Genomic DNA, 19,864 nt, shown 5'->3' with positions numbered 1-19,864 from the left:
CTCTATGGAAGTTATTGTGAGACTCTGGGCTACCAACCATATCTGAGCCAAGTGACCAGAGTTTCCCACCAGTTTGTCTTAACGAGACTTAGGTTTGGGATCGTGCACCATCTGGTGGCTTTCCCCTGCAGCAAAAAAAACCCGAATGGTCCATGCCCATGTGATAACATTTCAGCACAAAGTACTATGCACTTTTTATTGTTATGCAAACTTTATGGTAACTTCCGAACAGCCTTCCTTAAGCCTATTTTTATTAAGTTTGGAGTCAGAAACGTACATGATACCATGAAGTTGCTTTTTAATATGTCTCATCCTGATGTCTGTTTTTTTACTGCTACCTTCCTTCTCCATGCTATCAAGGCAAGGTCTAGCATGTTTTTCTAACAGTTTTTAATCATGTATTGTGTACTGTATTTTCTACCATGGTTTTATTGATTTTACATGTAACGTAAATGTATTTGCTTTTATGGACATTGTTTTTATGCTCTGAATAAAGCCTTATGAATTGAATTGATTGACTGCCAGCACTTCCTCGTTGCAAATGTTGGCAGCCAATCAGATAGCAGGCTCAAGATTGGGAGGGTTTGCGGATCCTTCGTGTCAATGTATGGATATCTGAGAAATTTACATTTCTCAGGAACTACTTAATGGATTTACACCATTTAAAGAAAAGAGTGTTTTCTGAACCAAGATCTACCTTTTTGCCAGATTTGGTGTAATTCCATTCAGCAGTTTGGGCTCTAGCCATGTCTAAATTTTCCAACAGAAATTAACATGGACAAAATATGTTTTGGGAGCCCCCTTTTTCTCGGCCTCCGCTTGATGAATCACCCCGAAAAATTCAACACAACAGCTGAAGTGAGTGGGACATTAGTTTTGAAAGTTTTGCAAAGATTTGTCAAAAGGTCCCAAACATATTGGCAAAAGAAAAAATACTTTTTTAATAGAAACAATATCCTAACTATAACTATCTACTAGAGCATTAGAGCATATGACTAAGACTCTCTTGGACTCTAAATGGGTAATGCTATCATCTACAGTGCCCAAAATAAAGAATGTTTACCAAAAGAGTAGCTGGTGGGCCTGTTTTCACGTTGCCAAAGTTTGAACTGGTTTTTCTTTTGGAATATTAAAGGAACAATGCTCCCAAACGGGCCCGACTCAAAAGGAAGGTAATCCCTGCATGTCAAATAGCATTTGGAATATATATATACAATATATATGTGTGTGTGTATGTACATATATATTACCTACTGGCGATCGCCAGTAGGTAGTTATAGTTAGGACCCATTATCCATAGGAAATCCGCAAAATTCTATTTGGAATAACTTTGGCGCCGGTTGACGAATCTTCGCAAAATTTTCAAAACTCGTGGCCCGCTCCGGTCCGCTCCTATCCTGAAAGGCTCTGGGTGATTTGTCAAGTGGGGGCAGAGAAAAAAGGGGGGTCCCAAAACACGTTTTCCCCATGCAATATTCCATAGGGACCGTTAGTCACAGCTACAGCCCGAACTTCTGAACGGAATTACACCAAATTTGGCAAAGAGGTAGCCCTTAGTTCACACTCGTCCTTTTTGGTTAAATGGTGTAAATCCGTTCAGTAGTTCCTGAGATATTAAAAAATAAAAAGATAGATATATCTAGGGCCGCGGATCCTTCTGACCACGAGCTTTATGCTACTTGGCTGTCAACACTTCAAACCAAGAAGCGTTGGCAGCCATCTTGTGCCTCGTTAACCGAGGCACAAGAAAGCAGTGAAACAAAACGCAAAAAATGCAAAAAGGGGATCCCACAAGGTCCCCCAAGGCCCCAAAAAAAGTTGTTATTTTTTTTAAATCGCGGGATGCCCATCCCACAGTGAGAAAAAAAACCGAAGTGTGTGCCTCCACGCTTCGTTTTTAATTAGCCCCCGGGGGGCCAAATCCCAGGGGCAATATGCATATTTGAATGGGGGGCCCCTCTGGGCCCCCCAGTCCTGGGGACCGCCAACCCCAGGGCTTTATTGAATTATGGGGGGCTCTCAGCTCCCCCCATCCCTGGGGACCGCCACCCCCGGGGCTTTAATATACATAGGTGGGGGGCTCAAAGGCCCCCCGCAGCCCCGGGGACCGCCACCCCCGGGGCTTTTAAAAAAAAAAACCTGTGTAGGGGGCTTGAGCCCCCCCACATGCCCCGGGGACCGCCACCTCCCCGGGGCAATAAATATTTAACATAGGGTGTCATTTACGGACCCCCAAGCCCCGGGGACCACCACCCCAAGTGGGAGGGGGGCTGCTCGGGACCCCTCCTGGAGCGTTGTCGTGGACCTGGGGACCTCCACCCCCCAGGGCCGGCTCCTGCAGTATCCCGGGGTGCCCACCCCCGGGACACTGTAGTTTTCAATGACGGCTCCCACCCTGTCATTGCAAACTGCTTTGTTTCATTGAAGCAAGAGCAGGGAAACCTGCTCTCACTTCAATGTAGCAAGGCAGATTGCTTTTCCACATGGGGAGCAGCATGTTAGCTGCTCCCCATGTGGAAAACCAATGCCGGCTCCCGCAGGTGGCGGGGAACCAGCTAGGACCGTGGGGGGATTGGGGACCCCCAATGGAGGTGGCCAGGCCCCGGGGGATGGGGTCCCCGGGGCCAGAAGTGGCCCGGGAAGGGGACCATGTGGCCCCCTCCCCCATTAAAAAAAAAACTAAAGAAAAAGAGGCAGGCCGGCCTGGGGGATGGGGTCCCTGGGGTCATAAATGGCCTGAGAAGGGGGGCTACGCAGCCCCCCTCCATAAAATTATTTAAAAAAATTGGCCATGCCCCGGGGATGGGGTCCCCGGGGCCCGGAATAGGCCACGGGAGTGGGGCAACACGGCCCCCTTCCTGTAAATAAATTATTTTTAATTTAAATAGGGGTTCAGGCCCTGGGGGATGGGGTCCAGAGGGGCCCAAAAAAGTAAAAAAAAAAAGGGGGGCCATACAGCCCCCCTTTCAAAAAAATTCAACATAAAAAAGAGACACACGATCGTCCCTAGGTCCCGCACCCTCACAAAAACACTCTGCAAACGCGCCCTGTGCCGCATTTTAAATTGGGGAATTCATTCCTCTTGAATACTGCGGGTTCCTGGGGACCAACTAGCCCACCCGGAACCTCCAGTATGCGCCTGGGGGCTGAGTAAAGGGCAGTGTGATTAATTATTTGCATGACTGACTAAGTGTGTGAGTACCTCTGTGGATGAGTGGTGGTGTGCGAGTGTCTAAATAGGTGTATGAGTGCATATGATAGTCCTGTACTGAGTGACCATAAGTATGAGTGACTGTACGGGTAAGTGAGTGGATGGGTGTGTAGACCTAAGAATCAGTAAGTGGGAATGTAGTTATTGGTGTTGGAGTTTCTATGGTTTTGAAAATGGCAGTCTGTAATTTAGAGTGGGTGTATCAAAGGTGATGTCACTGACCATGTCATGAGTGATGTAATATGTGACGTCATCAGCAGTGCATTGCGGGGGCACGAGTTATAGTTAGCTGAACTAACTATAACAGGGGAATTTCTATGGTTTTGTACGAGTGACATGTCCAGCTAACTATAACACCCCTGAAACCTATGGTTTTTTTTCAGTGAATATATATATTTATATATATATATTTATATACATATACATTACCTACTGGCAGTCGCCAGTAGGTAGATATAGTTAGGACCTATTTTACATTAGGAAATCCGCAACATTCTATTTGGAATAACGTTGGCGCTGATTGACGAATCTTCGCGAAATCCAAACTTTTGGCCAGCTCCGGTCCGCTCCTATCCTGAAAATTTCACGGTGATTCGTCAAGCAGGGGCCGAGAAAAAATGGGGGTCCCAAAACGCGTTTTCCCCATGCATTTTCCTATAGGACCTGTTGATGCGGAATTACACCAAATTTGGCAAAGAGGTAGTCCTCTGTTCAGACTCGTGCCTTTTGCTTAAATGGTGTAAATCCGTTCAGTAGTTCCTGAGAAAAATAGAGTTAAAAAGATAGATATATCTATGGCCTCGGAGGATCCGCGCACCCTCCCCGCACCCAGCGCGCACGCTGCCGTGCACGAGCTGTATTCTAATTGGCTGTCAACACTCCAGATCAGGAAGTGTTGGCAGCCATCTTATGCCTCGGTAGAACCGAGTCACAAGATACCTGAAAAACAAATGTGAAAAACGCAACAAGGGGGCAGGGTAGAAACACCCTGACCCCCTAGGCCTGCTCAGGGGGTTGTGTGTGGTGCTTAGGTGGTGTTGTATAGGGAGTGCAAAGGTAAATCAATATGGTATTTGATGTATAGGGAGTGCGAAGGTAAATCAATATGGTATTTGTAGAGCACAAACTACTCACCCCTACTGGTGAGTAGAGCTGGGGGTCTGTGCTACAAAGTGAGATTGTCTGGCCGCTGCAGCAACAGCTGTGTGGAGAATACATTTTGGCGAGGGTGCAGGAGTTGGCATTATATGGCTCTAAAATAGGGGGCCTAAGTTGTAAGTTATAGGGTGGCTCTAAAAAGAGCCCTTGTGTTCATTAGTTGGAGCTACATATAAGTGCGGATGCACAGCTTCAAGTTATTCATGAAAACTGTTTCCCTGATCTGTGAATAGTATTCCACCACTTCTGTATATATCCGCCATATCAAAACGTATGTTGTTGTTGTATATGGACCACATTTTGTGGTCTCTGAGGTATGCAGAGACAGCTTTGTTGACTTTTTTCAGAGATTTTTTAATCTGAGGACAAAATTGTTTGGACCATTTCCACTTCTGTGTTTGGCATATATTGGAATATACAAAGACAGTTTGAGGCAAAAGTAACATCAATTGTCCAAAGGTGTTCTTCATAAGCATTTCCAAATCTACCCCAGTCAATGTGCCTAGGTTGTTTCCACCACAGTGCACAATCATGAGGTCAGGGTGTTGGAGATGCAAACAGGTTTTAACCAAAGGCATCAATTGGTGCCACTTCAATCCTCTCTGTCCACACCATTTAGGTGCCGATTCCGATCCTGTAAAACCCGGGTACAAATGGTCGTATGGAGCGTTTTCTCCGTATGACTCGTACCCGGGAATTCCACCATACAAACCAGCAAGTACGATTCGTACAGAAATACCATTTCCGTACGAATCGTAAAAAACACCGTAGGGCTAAAAAATACATACAATTCCGATCCTGGACAGCGCGTACGCGACATCCGCACGGAGTCAGGCAGCGTTTTACGGACCAGCATGTACGATTCGTACCCACAGCACTCCGCACGGCGATATTTTTACGGGAGACAAAAAGTGCCAGAAAAGCTAAGAACGCCGCTATGCACGAGGAAAAGGGGGCCCGGTACGCGCCGTACACGCCATCACCCACATCGTACGTGTCATCATGTACGATGTGTACCCCAACATTGCATATGTGCGGACCGTACCCCCAGTCCCCCCGTATGTACACGCCATACCCCCAGACCCGTATGTACACGCCGTACCACCAGCCCCGTATGTACGCACCGTACCCCCAGCCTCCCCGTATGTACACGCCATACCCCCAGCCCCGTATGTACGCGCCGTACCCCCAGCCCCGTATGTATGCGCCATACCCCCAGCCCCGTATATGTACGCGCCGTACCACCAACCCCGTATGTACACGCCATACCCCCAGCCCCCGTATGTACATGCTGTACCCCCAGCCCCGTATGTACGCACCGTACCGCCAGCCCCGTATGTACGCGCCGTACCCCCAGCCCCCCCGTATGTATGCGCCATACCCTCAGCCCCGTATGTACGCGCCGTACCCCCAGCCCCGTATGTATGCACTGTACCCCCAGCACGTAGCTCTGGGGGTACGGTGCGTACATACGTGGGGGCTGGGGATACGGCGCGTACATATGGGGGGGCTGGGGGTACGGCGCATACATACGGGTGGCTGGGGGTACGGCACGTACATACAGGGGGCTGGGGGTACGGCGCGTACATATGGGGGGCTGGGGGGGCCATACGACTCATACCCCGGACACAAGTGTACCCGGGGTAGGGGTCGTACACAGTTCGCTCCGTACGGGACGTTTTCCATACGCTTGTGCATTCGCAACGCCGGTACGGATCGGACTTTGGTGCTCGGACTTCAGTTTTACGACTTGTACGTAAAACTGTCCGGGGACGTCTCGTAGACTTTTCCCGAGGCAAATCGTATGTATTTTTCCCGTACGAATCGTACTTCACCGTTTGTACGGTACTTGGACGATTAGTACGTAAAAAAATACGTATACGAATCTTACGGGAAAAAAAAATACAGGATCGGAATCGGCCCCCAAATGTCCACATTTTGTAAACCTAGGTCTAAGGCAATACGTTTTTGTTCTGCATACCTCTTGCACCAGAAAACATAGCTATGTCCTACGATCCACACTAGCATTTTGAAGGTATGGCTGGAAGGTATGGAAAGATGTCTGTAGCTCATGCAGTTCCTTCGTAGAATAAGAGATATGTTTAAAGATGGGGAACTAGTTTCTTTTTGCATACAAAACGGTACCTGATTGGGAGATGAAAAGCATTGTTTTTTAAAAGTAGGGTGCACATTCGTTTTGTGGAAAAGTATGTTTGTGATTGCTTAAGAAAAAGCAGTTTGCACGTACATATTATAGTACATATTATAGGATAAAATGTGCTCAAATCAACCACACCTGCTACTTGCATTTGGAAGGCAATGTTCGAACTTAAAACAATTGTGAACATTTAACCTGCACGTGCTGTTAAATGTTCGTGAAAATGTTGCAAAAAAATATCGTTAAGTTTAAAAAAATTGATGAACTTTTAAGCTCCACGTGTTGTAGAATGTTCTAGAAAGTGTGTTGATAGAATACCTTTCATTTCTGACTTCGATGTGTACTTGAATATTAAAAAAACTATTTATATGGAAAAGTAGAAAGAGAGTAATAGAGAGAATTTTTGAAAGCTAAAAGAATCAAGGAACTATTGTAATTTGTTCTTGATTACCTACTGGTGGTCGCCAGTAGGTAATTATCACTGTTAACAGTCAGAAAGTGCGGAGTTGCTCAGAGTGGCATGGTGGTGATATGATATGGTGCTACACTCGGTATGAAACCGAGAGTCTAAACCGTGAGGTCATTGCTGTAAAGTGATGTGGTCTGGTGTTTGTAGCATATGTGTGCAAGTGGTGTTAGTAGGCGTTTATACCATACAAGGAGTGGGAAGCGAACTACTGACCGCTCCTGTGTGTTGATAGTATAGTGGAAGCGGGAAGCGAAGTAGTTACGCCTACCGATGTGAAGACTTGGGGATGAAACCAAGCTGATTGCTGTAAAGTGATGGGCTATGGGCATGTAGGATACTAGCCGCTGAAGTATAAGTGTGTAAGTAGTGTTAGTATGTGTTTATAGTATGTAGGGAGTGGGAAGCGAACTACTCATCCCTACTGGTGTGAAGACTCGGGGATTAAACGGTGAGCCTAAATTGTGAGCTCATTGCTGTAAAGTGATGTGCTCTGGGCGCTGTAGCATACTTGTGGAAGAAGTGTTAGTTTACGTTTATATAATATAGAGAGTGGGAAGCAAAAGTCTTACCCCTACCTGTGTCAAGACTTGTGGATGAAACTATGAGCTCATTGCTGTAAAGTCATGTGCTCTGTGTAGTATTCCATTGTAAGTCATATAAGAATGTTAGTATGTAATTCTACTAGAATCTAATGGGCATATTATAAAGGAACGGCGTTAAAATTATCGTCGCTTTAGCGGCAGTTTCACGGCGATAATGGGCTTGATAATATGCCGTAGAGAATTCCAATAGAAGCCCATGTTAACACGAGAACATGGGCTTCTATTGGAATTCTCTACGTCATATTATCAAGCCCATTATCGCCGTTTTAGCAGCAGTTTCCTGCCGCTAAGGCGGTGATAATGTTAACGCCGTTCCTTGATAATATGGACCTCCGTATGTAATGTTAGAATGTAGGGCTATGAGGAGGGAAACCTTGCGGAGTTTGTACACGGTGCTGGATTAGACTGCTGCGTTGCTGTCTGCTCCTGTTGGTGGTTGTTTCAGGTGTCTTGTTTTCTTGTAATAAATCTACTTATTGGATTCACTGCTGTCTTCCTCTTCACTACATAAATTTGGTGACGAGTGGGAGAAGGCAAAAAGAAGGCACCACTCAGCAATATTTCAAAATTGCTTGCGTTGTGCTGAAGACCCGTTTTGTTAGTGTAGCTGTTTCTACTCATGCCAGGGTTGTCCGCTCATTGAACTATGTCATCCGACTTCTGGTAGGATTTATATTTTTTAGATTTTGCACATCCTCTGCTTCTTCACTACATTCTGGTCGCTGTACTATTCGTGTGTAAGTAGTGTTAGTATGCGTTTATTCTAACAAATGCATCATGGTAGTAGGGAGGGTGACCTCTCAGGCGCAGCTCATTCAATGTCCTGGGGTGTGCATTTGCTGGACATTTGTATTTGCTATTAGAGGGTGGTGCATGGCGTCCACCCTGTGATAGCAAATAATTGTTCGACTACTTGAAGCGAGAGGAGGAAAACCTCGTATTGCTGTAATAGAGGGGATGCGGATGGTAAAAATGGAGAGAAAAGAACCAAAAAAAAAAAAGTGGGGTCTCACCCGTTCTTTTAAATGAGGCCCCTGGTGGGTGGGTAATGTTCCGTGGCCAATCCAATTATTATATTGCGGGGTCTTTGTAGGACTGGGGATCTTAATATCACATGTAAATTTGGCACGGAAGGGCACAGAGACGTTTTGCAGCCTAGGGGAGCGCCACCTTCCCGGGTATTGTTTACTAATTGTTCGGGGGGTTTGAGGCCAACTAAAGTCCAGGGATCGCCACACTCTGGGTCTTTATTTAAATATGCAGGGTAGGCCTTGGCAGTCCCTGAAGCCTCGGTGGTCCTAGGCAGTGCCTTATTTGTTCTGTAATCACACGGGCAGTACTTATGGTGTTATAAAGTGATACACTCATAGAACTCTTGCAGTTGTACAATTACCCAGGCTTCATTTGTCTAATAGTCAGTTATATTATGTTTGGTAGGTGCACTCTAATATTAAATAATGTTGTCCTTAAAATCTCCTATAAACAGATAACTTTCACAATAAACAATCGACAAGTTTCGTAAGAAAAAGAAGACCTATACACTCAGGTAGTTATTTGAAAAAATAAGTAACCTTATTAAAACAGAAATAAATAGAAATGTAACTTTAATAGAACAGTATAATAAAAAAAAACATGGGTTGGACTGGAAGCAGCGTAGGAAACCTGCAAGACAAAGTATGTGGAAGAGGTAAAGAAAGGTAGTCCGAATGAAAGGAACATAGTGAGAATGGAAGGGCGAGGGAGTGGGTGGAAGGGAGAAGGGGATTGAGAGTCAAAAGAAGAGAGGGAGGAGGAGACAGAGTGTCGGCATATTGCACCCAGCCCTTAGTGTTTACCCTCCGTCACCCGTTTGTCTAGGACGCTGGGGTCTGCGAGAAAGTGTGTGTTTCAGCAAGTCCTTAAAATTAAATACATGAGGCCAGAAATTATGGGCCATATTATGAAGGAAGGGCGATAACATTATCGCCGCTTTAGTGGCAGGAAACTGCCGCTAAAGCGGTGATAAGGGGTTGATAATATGCCCTTGTGAATTCCCTTAGAAGCCCAGGTTCTGGTGTGAACCTGGGCTTCTATGGGAATATACAAGGGCATATTATCAACCCCTTATCGTCGCTTTACCGGCAGTTTCCTGTCGCTAAAGTGGTGATGATGTTATCTCCGTTGTTTGATAATATAGTCCTACATTATTAGCTATGGGAAAATTGCTAGCATGCACCTGTGCACCCAGGGTGCTGCACCCCAACACCTTCCCCCGCACTGTGCTCAATTGTAGGTCTTGCACACCAAGGCTTCACTGCTCACCTGCCACCACTGGTGTGTCCCACGACGTGTTGGTGCAAGCTCCTAGTCCGGGGTATGTTTGTACAATAGACCATGTCATGAGTGATATAATATGTGACATCATTTGCAGTGCATTGCGGGCGCACGAGTTATAGTTAGCTCAACTAACAATAACAGGCGAATTTCTCTGGTTTTATATGAGTCAAATGTTCAACTAACTATAACCTCCCTGAAACCTATGTTTTTTTTGTGAATTTCTAAGGTTTTTTAAATGCTAATTCCTAACTATAACGTCTGTAAAACCTATGTTTTTTTCGGTGAATATATATATATATATATATATATATATATATATATATATATATATATATATATATATATATATATATATATATATATATATATACACACACACACATATATTACCTACTGGTGGCGCCAGTGGGTAGTTATAGTTAGGACCTTGTTTCTATTCAAAAAGCATTTTTTCTTTTGCCAATCGCCCGCCAACCTAATCGACCCCTTAGTCTTTTCCTGGTCATCATAACCCTGATGGCGGAAATGCCTCACGACTCTGGTCCGTTTCCCCAAAATTAAAATTCAGCCGTCGGAATGCAAACTTTAGCAACCGGCATCGTAATTAAGCCCTAAGTTATTTTGAAAGCTGACTATCAAGGTTCTCTTGCCTGAAAAAGCCCTTGAGCTGCACCCTGCAGAATAGCTGGCATGTGTCTCTTTTTGTTCCTAAAATAAAATAATGTGAGTGTTATTTAAATTGTCAAATTTGGTCACTGTAATAATTATAAGTAGTGGACTGTATTGATATTACATGTATAGTGCTACTCTATATTGTTTACAATACCCTATTCAAACGTTTTAAATTGCATTGTGTCTTCCCAAGGAGGAGGTCAGCATGCACATCTTAATACCAAAGAAAATTTCAGAAGTTGCTCAATTCTGTGAGACATCTCTCAGCTGCTCTCAGCACCTAATATATACTGTGGTACCACAGCAGTTATGTACCCAATACAAGGGAATCATAAGAGGTGCTCATTTGCTCTTTTTAATATCTGGTATGACAGTGCAGATTTTATGAGACAGGGGTTATGGCTATGCCGACATATCAATCTTCCTTTCAGCTAGATTTGAATGTCCAGAAGGTGTATGCTTCTCCTGACAAAGAATGCTTGTATTGCGCAGATTATGCTCAATGCGATAGGACAGAATTGATTATCGTGACAAGCCAATGCTAACAATCTAAAGACCTGGCTAGGTAAAAAATTATATTAATTGCCATAGCTGATAAGTCAATCATAAAATGCCTGCCTTATTTATTGTGAAAGGTATATGTTAAATTGAATAACGTTTTAAAGGAAAATTGCTATTACGCTGGAAAGAAAGGGTTTTGGTATTAATTACTGCACCTGAAAAGCTCTGGGTGTAGAAGATTTGCACTACGATCATTTTTTAGGCATTCCTTGATATGCCATTTTATAGATGTATGCTTGATGATTGCCTTACAAAGCTTGGTTAATTGGGAAATGTTGATCATGATGTCACAGATCTGATCTATTTAGTATGAAACGCTACTACAAAGACAGTAGGCCTGTCTTTATTTTAATTTTCTTGCTTTAGAACACGTAGCAGCTGCCCAGACAGTTCCAGCGATCCACTTGATTGCCTCTAATTTTATTGGCAGTAAATCATGTCATGCATAGTAACTGCTTTTAAATCAGACGACCATCGCGGCATGATTTTTTCATAAAGTATCATTGTTTCACCATTCCAAGATGACTGACACGTCACTTCTAAACCTGGAGACTATACTGGAACTTTTAAAAAATGAGATATTAAGTAAAATACCACTCCATGATAATCATCCCTGCTATGTTTACATTTGTACTTTTGTTATTGCCGGGTCATGCCGATCACGTATATTGGGCCACATTTTTTTCTACTTTCAGTTTTTCAATTTACCTTACATCTGCTTGTTAAAGTTGTATGTACTTTACAGCAAATATGTAAGAGGGTGAAGGTAAGAGTTAGTGGGACGATGAATTGATGAGACACAGAATACTTGGGTGTTGGGTGCCTAAACATATCATTGAGTAAAGAGACACTTTCAATTATAAGCCAGGAGATATATTGGCCTTAGTAACGCTTTTTTAAACTTTTTGAGATCCAGGTTTACATAAAAATTCAGAACTATGTCATTGGTTTAGGTATTGTAATATTTGCTGATTTATACACAGAATATGATTGCTGCATTAATGCGCCAGCAGGACATTTTACAGTGATATATATCTGTTGATTAAAGCTGCAGTGAATCATACCTTCTCATGTATCTAACAGTATTTGTCTTTTGCAAGTTACATTAGTCAATATCTTCCTCATTTGAGGATGTAGACAGCCCCCCCAAGTCAGGAAACTTGGGAATTCTCTGGCATTGTAATTGTAGGGTTCACCAAACTCTTTTCCATCTTAACATATATTGTGTCTGTCATACTATGTCAAATTATTGCATTCTATCTCTTATCAAAGCTGCAGCTTGTTTATTGTATGTATATGTCAAACCTTAGCGCACTAAAGTGACATAACAGGAATATCGGTGCTCTGCTAAATATGGGCGATAGTGATTCCCTTCACTAATAACAAGTGTGTCAGTAGATTACCCCTTGATGTAGTGTGGTGATACTGATTATACTTCCCTGAATAGGCAATACTAAGAGCAGTGGGTGAAGTGGTAAATCAACATTGCATATTTGTCTGATTTGTTAGATAACCTCCACCCAGAACTGTTTCACATACACACGAGAACAGCCCATATGTGATACAAGCGTCTTTCTATACAACCTTTCCAAAATTGGGTAGAAGGTTTCAAACATAGCATTTAATCTTACCAGTGTGAAATACAAACATGTAAAGATTTGATAAGCATTTACTTTGTGTTTTATACATATGGAAGTCTTCGATGCTCTAGCCCAATTGTGTGCCCATATGTCTTCAGATATATTTATATCTAATTCTTGTACCAATTTTAGCTCATCACTATGTTGCTGTCATTGCGGAGCTCAACATTTAAGCATGTGATGCCCTTCTCAGAGAATCTGTGAGACATCAATTGCTCCATAGGTGTCTTGTCTAGGCTACCCTTAGCTTTTTATATCTCCTGACTTTGCCAAAGGAAAGAGCAGGTTTAGTCAAAATAACTGTTTACAAGTTGGGCAATCTTAACTTGTATCATTGTAGTGCAACTCTCCTTGGAGAGGTGGAACACCTGATCGCCAATGTTCAAATTGTTTGTCTTCAATAAATTCTGTATTATGAATAATTGGTGATACAGGGGATGGGAACAAAGTTATCCCATTCTGCATTGTAAGCTTGCACCGGTATTTTGTCAAGATAGACATGGTATAAAAAGGCACTGTGCGAATGAACCAGTCTCTAAGATTCAACCAAAACACATGATGTAAAGGTAAGGGAGAGCAATTTTGTTCAAATATTTCCCAAGGCTTAGTGTATGGGAGTTGATGTGAGTCCAGGGACAGGCTTAGTTGTGCAGCGTAAATGTAATGCATTATGCTTGGTGGACCCAACCCACCCTCTCCTGGCCTTTTAAAAAGTGTAGCCTCGGGTATCCTTTGTGTGCCATTAATCTGCATGAACTGCAGCACTTCTTTGAATAAGACTTAGGGGTTGATTACAATTGTGGTGGTCTGATTGCTGGACCGAAGTTGCCAGACCGGTGGTGTGCCTGAATGCAATGCTGCCGCATTGGAGCACCTGCACTGTCATGCGTGCACTGTTGCCAGGCACCATGCTTTGCAGGCCACACAGTGGGCACACAACAGTGCACTCATAGGGAGGCACAGGATTTGCCCCCAACCACAATGCTCAATGGGCAAAAGCACCCGGGGCCCCATTTGGGGCCACTTCCAAGCCATTCCACTGACCTTTTTATGGCAGGGTTGCTACCACGATAAGGTATGCAAAATACAACTCATAATTGGCTCAGCGGTGCCAGCATCGGCACCACCTCCAAAATTCCCCCGCCATCTCCACCTCTGAGGGATCCAGGACCCTGACAGTGGCAGCAGTCCTGGGGCAGTCCAATCTCCATTCTCATAATCAGGCGGTTGGACTGCCTACTTGGCACCGGCACCGGTATTCCCGTCGCCAATGACACTGATGTCCCTGGACCACCACAATCTTAATAAGGTCTTTAATGTTTCTTTTGGAAACCATAGTGGGTTTGTAGGAAAGTTTAGTACTACATACAACATTAGAGGCAAAAAAATACTGTTTAGTCTCCACACCAGAAAATTTCCAACTTGCTCCACCAATAAAGAACTTTAAAAAGGCATCTAACAATGGTGAGATATTGCATTCAGAGACATTTTTAAGGGAATCTGAAAGGTGAATGCCGGGATATTTTATGGACAACCCTTCCCTTAACAACCTTAATGTCTTTAGTGTTAATCTGCACCTATTAGTTGGGTTGCCCACTCCGGTATCCATTGTTTTTTAAAATAATTAATATGGGAGCCTGAAACCTCTTTAAACTGCTAAGTGGATTAAACCAATTTGCAGCCAAACGGGCACACAAGACTACCAGGTGGCCACGAGAATTTTAAAATCAGATACTAGATCATTGCTCGCCTGTGGTGTTGCCAAGTTTCTGGGACATGTGTGAAGCATCAGGCGAAGAGCGCTTGCTGGCAGGTCATGAAGTCTCATTGGGGTTTTATAGAGTTTGTTAAATTAATCAATGATAAATATGTTATAATTATGTAGTTTATGTTTTATTGTATTTTAACTTTTTTGAGTTGTGATTTATTCCTAAGGTTTTTAATTTACAAAGATAACTGGAGTACTTTCCATTATTAACTAGAATAATACATTTTTATGGTATTTACACGGAGGTGTGTATGAGAAAATCTTTTATGGCATGCTGCCGAAATTAAGTATTTGTATTGTATTGCTTAAATTAGTCTAGTAGAGGCAAGTCAAGTCAAGTCAAAGTATGCTTTATTCGAAGGATATTAATAAAAGCAAGATACAATATACAATAACAGTTCATTACATACATTAAAATACTATTAAATACAATACATTTCGATACTACATACTTTAACAAAATCTGATTAAATTACATCCATAAGGGAGACATTATTTCATTTGGCAGCAGTGCTGTTCAAATCACATGCAGGTTGACATAATTGAAGCCCTGGGTTAGACATTCCGCGATAATAACAGTGGATACTTGTTGTTAAAACAATGATATTTAAATAATTAAAAGTTTTAAAACAGATTACATACGATAAAATGCTAAGAATTAGCAGGGGGGGGAATAGTAAAAGGACTAGCAGTCTCCCCCGGTTCAAGAGAATAGTCAATTGACTAGCAGTCTCAATCTAATCATCCACGCCCATCCTAGATACTTTGCAGTGGCAATTGAAATCCAAGGCAATGTGCTGGTGCATATAATGCGTAGAGCAACAGTGCCACTAGTAGTTCCTAGATTTTTGCACATTGGAGTAAGCCATATACGCCGTGGAGCTGCATAGATTTCACAAGAAAACAAAAAATGACCAATAGTTTCATTTTTTGTACCACAGGCAGGGCAAACAGCACTATTTCCCGCTTCCCATTTTACTGTTAAAGATCTAAGGGGAAGTGCTCCAGCTCTTAGTTGGAAGAGGAGCTTCCTATCTCTTGGCTTGGTTATGATATCCCAATAAGGCTCAAGATGGGGGTACATCTTGGCCTCTAGGTACTCTCTAGTCATGTTACCAACACTTGGGCTACACCAGTTCCGCTGGGCAACCTTCTCCCAATAAATGATCTTGATCGTACTTTTAGAAGGGAAGGTTGCTCCTGCAGGATCTTCCCAAAGTGTGCTCAAACCAAGCTCAAGCAAGGATGCCCTAAGCGCTTTTAGCCAGCCTATTTTATGGTGAAGGTCAGTTCTTATGATGTCTAGAAAGCCCCCGGCATAGTGAGAAAGCGCAGGCGTGGTCCATAACCTGCGCCAGTACAATATTGGGCGGAGCCGTGCCATATCTACAATGGCTCTTCTACCCAAGTCATACTTAAGGGGCAGCAGCGGGGTGCTTTTGGGAACGCCTGTAATGGCCCTAAAAAATATATTCTCTGCAAGTTGAAGAGCCGGCATTTTTTCAAACCCCCACAACTCGGCACCATAAAGTACAGAACCCAGAGCTTTAGCTTCATAAACCTGTAAAACAGGTTTCACAGGTTTAGTGAATGATTTTCGGTGTTCTGAGCTGATTGCGCCTGCCAATTGCCTATGTTTGATTGTTGCAATTTCAATATGGTGCCGCCAGGCCTGCGCATTGGATATATGCATACCCAAATAAGTAAAATTGTTGACTACCTCCAACGGACGATTGTTTAAAGTAATTTTTGTCTTAAAACTACGATGGGGATTAAAAGTCATCAGCTTCGTTTTTGTAATGTTTACTTCGAGGCCATACTCTTTACAAAATTGGTCAAAGATTGACAAAGCACACTGCAATCCACTTGGTGTTTTAGCTAAGATGAGTGTGTCATCCGCGAACATTAAAATAGGAATTTTAATACCATCTAAAAAAGGAGCATCCACTTGGGCGGAAGTCATACGTGCTACAACATCATTGATATAAAGTGTAAAAAGGACTGGGGCCATCGAACATCCCTGTCTAACGCCCCTCTCTACTGGAAAATCTGAGGTAACTGAGCCTAAGCCACCCCACTGTATTCTTGCATAATTTGATTCATGGAGTCTCATTATCATAGATAACAAATCGTTTGGGATGCCCTGCTTCTGTAAAACCGACCATAGCTTTAGTCGAGGGACCAGATCAAAAGCGGCCCTTAGATCGACAAAGGCCGCATACAAGCTTCCTTTGCCGAGCACCACCGTCCTCCATTGAATCATAGTAAAACGAAAGACCTGGTCCACCGTACTTGTGGATCGTCGAAAGCCAGCCTGGAAGGTTGAAAGGGCCTTGGTCTCTTCCGCCCAATCCAGGAGCCTATTGACAATCACACGCCCCACTACCTTTTGGATGGTATCTATAAGGCTTATAGGGCGGTAATTACCTGGCAATGATCGATCTCCTTTCTTGAAAATGGGGATAATCACTGCTCCCTTCCAGGATTTTGGTACTGATGCACCCAAGGCAATGGCATTAATAAGATGGTGGATATATGAGCACCAGCGCTCTTTATCGTTAACAAATAGATCCGCTGGCACACCATCAAGGCCAGGGGCTCGTCCGCAGGCAACTGTATCCAGAGCCGTCATGATTTCACTAGGACAAAAAGGATTTTCTTTTGGGAGGTCTACACAGATTATCTCATGCCGTTCAGTAGTATTAAAAACAGCATATTGGTTTTTAAAAAACTTTACCCATTCAGTTTCAGGGACATTGTTTTGAGGGGATTCAGGACCACCTGATTTTCCCCATCTGACAATGTGCCAGAACTGTCGAGAATCCTTGCTATCGCTAGCTGCCTTTAGCTCAATCCAATGTTGCTCATCCCAAGCTTGTTTTGCCTTCACAATACTGGTTTTATAATTTTTCCTGGCAACTTGGATTAAAGCTGTTTGCCCTCCCTTAATAGCATTACCCAGTGCGAATCTACACTCCCTGCATTCAGCGTTGTACCATTTAGCTGGCTTTGGGACCCTATCACCTTTGTCCTTGACAGGCTTAAGGAAGTAGCCCTTGATTATATCAAAAAGGGAATTATGAATTCCTTCAACCCTGTGCAGGCCATTGCTCAGTGTGTTACAATCCTCTAGGTCTAATATGGCTTGGTCAACATGGCTATTCATACTAACAATAGCCTGTTGATTGATTGCTACCTTTTCCCAGCGTAGCCTCCTCATGTTGTTGGTGGGAACAATCCGGGGTGGTACGAGCACAGGAAGTCCCACAGGCAAGCCAGTGTGTGGCCACCACTTGTGTGACAGGCACAAAGGATTATGGTCACTCTCCAACCTTCCGTCCACATACATATTACAAATAGATGGCCATAGCTTTAGGCTACATAACAGATAATCAATTCTGCTATTGTGCCTACCGTTATCAAATGTGCTTGCACCTTTTCTATCTCCACTAGTCCTGCCATTCAGTGCTCTTAGCCCCTTACCATAACATAAAGCATTTAAACCAATGATATCAGCGGACCATCGCACTATTGGAGGCAACTCTAGTTTAGGCACGCCCCATAGTCGATCCTCCTCTTCTCCAAACAAATCATCATTGCTAATCAAGGGTTCAAATGTACTATTAAAATCGCCCGCAATGATAATATTGTTGGTCGACGAGTGTATGTCAATGAGGCTATCCAGATCTTCTAGTACCTCTGACCTTCCATTCTTCTTCCTCCGGACATATACATTATAAATGTCTACACTACCCAGCTTTTCTAAGTCTATTCTGATTAGTTGGATATCCCTACTTCTTGTGTCAAGAACTTTAATGCCCAATTTTAAAGTTTGACGAACCCATACTACTAGGCCCCCCATAGGTCTACCCCTTGGGCCTTTTACCGCAGGGACAAAATAATTCAAATAGCCCTGCATAAAACATGCTTCACAGGCCCAAGTTTCCTTGAATATGCAAAGGTCAAATTTATTAACAAAGCTCATCCAATCTGGTGATTCCATTTTGGAGGTCAACCCAGCAATATTCCATGAAAATAGGGTGCCTACTGATTCCTGGATGATAACCCTAGCATTATCTGGAGCAGGCGGAGCAAGATCGACCAAATGCTCATGGGGATATTCTACCTCTACTGGAGATGATGCAGTACTGGACTCATTATGATGCATACTTGTATTTGTCTCGGGCGCCGCAAGTAGTGCTCTCGTAGACTCATGATTATTGAGTCAATCAACATCCTCCAAGCTGTCTAACACCTCAAATCTGTTTCTCAAGGGGATCATAAGTTTATGTTGAATATTGGATGAATCCCCCATCACGGAGGTGACAGCTAAATTTGGTCTTGGAAAAAAGTAGGTGAGTTCCCAAGTTGTGATCGAGGAACTCCTATACAGCGTTTGCCAATTCAAAATATGAGCAACAGCTCTTGGGTCCCTGAAGTTGATGAGGATAACATCCCCGTGTATAGTTTTTGAAGTGTTACCCAACCAGGGCAGGCGTCTTACATGTAGTATTTCCCCATTAATATAAGAAGGAAGAGGGCGATTTTGGCCTAGCCAATGGATAACTTTGTTTTTTAGTTGATGGTATCCTTCTACAACATCCGATTTTAACATAGGAACCCCTGCAAGCACAACTACCAGGGGGACTGCCTCTGGTGGTAAGTTAATAGACAACGGACCTCGTGGTTTAATCGAGGGATCTGTGTTGTGCCCCGGTTTGACAAACAAATGACCCTCGTTCGTTGGGGTATTTACAGCACAGGTCATAGCCCTAGCCGTGGTTGTGCAAGATGGTTTAGAGGTAATGGTACTATCTGAATGGCTAACCCCTCCCTTACTTATTGATGTAATCAATTGAGTCGCTTGTTCTTCTGGGGATGAACTAGAAGAAGCTGTAGCAGAAGCCAAAGCGGTGGATGGTATTTGTATAGGGACAGATGTGATCATATTTTGTTCCATCTTGTTTCCCACTAAAGATTCAACTTTCGCTAGCCTTTCTTCAATGTTCTATAGACTTTCTACAATTGGCAACATAGGTTTTTCCATCAATTTGCCAATTTCATCCAGTAACTCCCCATTAGTGCCAACTTGATTCAAGCAAGATGCAATACTACCAGTAGGAGGTTGTTTCAGTGTACGGGGGGTAGCATTTTTCCCAGAACAGGTAGCAGTAGAATTACTTTTAGAAATGTTATCACATTTGCTTTTACGTAACTCAGAAACTATCTTCCTTCTTTTCCTGGGCAATGGACCGGTCAGTGTGGTCTGACTATATATGATATCATTAGTAGGTAACGACTCAGTGGCT

The sequence above is a fragment of the Triturus cristatus genome, chromosome 11 (genome assembly GCF_964204655.1).
Source record: "Triturus cristatus chromosome 11, aTriCri1.1, whole genome shotgun sequence".
Lineage (NCBI taxonomy): Eukaryota > Metazoa > Chordata > Amphibia > Caudata > Salamandridae > Triturus > Triturus cristatus.
The sequence above is the reverse complement of the archived record's forward strand: the minus strand, read 5'-3'. Positions refer to the sequence as shown.